The sequence below is a fragment of the Otolemur garnettii genome, unplaced genomic scaffold (assembly GCF_000181295.1).
Source record: "Otolemur garnettii isolate 467f Iridium unplaced genomic scaffold, OtoGar3 scaffold00104, whole genome shotgun sequence".
Lineage (NCBI taxonomy): Eukaryota > Metazoa > Chordata > Mammalia > Primates > Galagidae > Otolemur > Otolemur garnettii.
Genome location: NW_003852499.1, coordinates 7,648,919 through 7,650,576, shown reverse-complemented (window position 1 = coordinate 7,650,576; position 1,658 = coordinate 7,648,919). Strand labels below are relative to the sequence as shown.

The 1,658-nt window shown below is 35.9% G+C and overlaps 1 non-coding gene across 1 annotated transcript; it reads left to right on the top strand.

Annotated features, from left to right (window-relative positions):
- The first annotated feature begins 1,470 nt into the window (after nt 1-1,470).
- On the top strand, nt 1,471-1,577 carry LOC111727405. The gene has a single exon (XR_002774963.1). It is a non-coding gene; the product is annotated as a U6 spliceosomal RNA (small nuclear RNA).
- Nucleotides 1,578-1,658: the final 81 nt, after the last annotated feature.

The window sequence follows — 1,658 nt, the reverse complement described above, 5'->3', positions numbered from 1 at the left end:
TTCAGGCAAAGAAGATGAAAGAAGGTTGAAGAAAGAAACTAAGAATGCATGGGCCAGGGCCTGGTATAAAATACATCCTCAATGAATATCTGCTCAAGGGAATGAATGAAAACAGATGAACTTGTGGCTTTTGGTGACTTAGTAGGGAGATGGAGGGGGAATCAGAGGCAGCAGGGGTTGGATTAAGGCAGGAGCATACAGAACAACAAAGGAATGATGGTGCAGTGGGTTTGTCTACAGGGTCTGGACAATGCCTGATGAAAGCCAGGATGAGAGGCCCAGTGAAATTAATTCTATTAGCTGCTCTGAAGAGAATGGGCACTGGTCACAATGGAAAATGACTTCAAAATAAATCAGACGTCACCAAAGTAAGCACTTGGAATTTTCCGTTTTTTCCATTAGTCCCCATTTAAATGCATATGATAATATTGTTAACATTTTCTATTCTGTTTACTAAAAATAAGAAATTCTAAATGAATTCTGATATAACCTAATGGTAATAGATTTCAATACTATATTAAATTAAGGATTGTCAGACACTACTGCTATCTTTTATTACAGATTGTATAAAGAAGCCAAGCATAAATAAGAGCTGCAAATACAACACTGAAGAATAAACCATATCAACTACAACTTGGACTTGAACTAACAAATACAATGTAACCTAATCATATGTACTTTATACTAATCTGAAATTTAAAAAAGAATAAACCACATTTACACAATTCAACTCTGGGTTTTACTAAATTTCTTGATTTCTTATATATCATTACATTTTTCCATTAAATAAACACTACTAAAAGATTGTGAGAATGAAAAATAATCACAAGTGACAATTTTCTGGCTTTTTTTTCTTTTGAGACAGAGTCTCACTCAGTCACTGGGATTGAATGCTGTGGTGTCATAGCTCACAGCAACCTCAAATTGTTGAGCTCAAACTATTCTCTTGTCTCAGCCTTTCCAGTAGCTGAGACTACAGGTGCCCACCATAATGCCTGGCTACTTTTTAGAGACAGGGTGTCCTTCTCACTCAGGCTGGTCTGAACCTGTGAACTCAGGCAATCCACCCACCTTAGGCTTCCTGAATGCTAGGATTACAGGCATGAGCCACCACATCTGGGCTTATTTTGGGGTGAGGAACTTATAAAACATTTTTACCAACTCTAAAAATATGGCTCCCATTCCTATAGAATACTTAACAAAATACTTAACAATGCTGGACTTTTCCATGAAAGCACATAGAATTGCAAGTATTTGTAATACTTAACAATGCTGGATTGTAAGTATTCACAGTTAAGATGGATGTGCAGGGGAGGTAAGTGTACACTGGCTGTATTCTTCACTGACAACTGCTTTTACATTTCCCGGAATATTATGTGTTGTAACAAATTTTCTGCAACTGAAGATAAATTTAAAATGAGAGTGGAAACATGTTAGTGTGAAAGAAATTCTTCTTTTAAAAGCCATCTCGTGCTCACTTTGGCAGCACATATACTAAAATTGGAACAATACAGAGAAGATTAGCATGGCCCCTGCGCAAGGATGACATGGAAATTTGTGAAGCATTCCATATTAAAAAAAAAAAAAGCCATCTCAATTTTTCTTTTATGTTTAAAAAATCAACTCAAAGGACTTAGGTAGATAAATCCTATAATAAA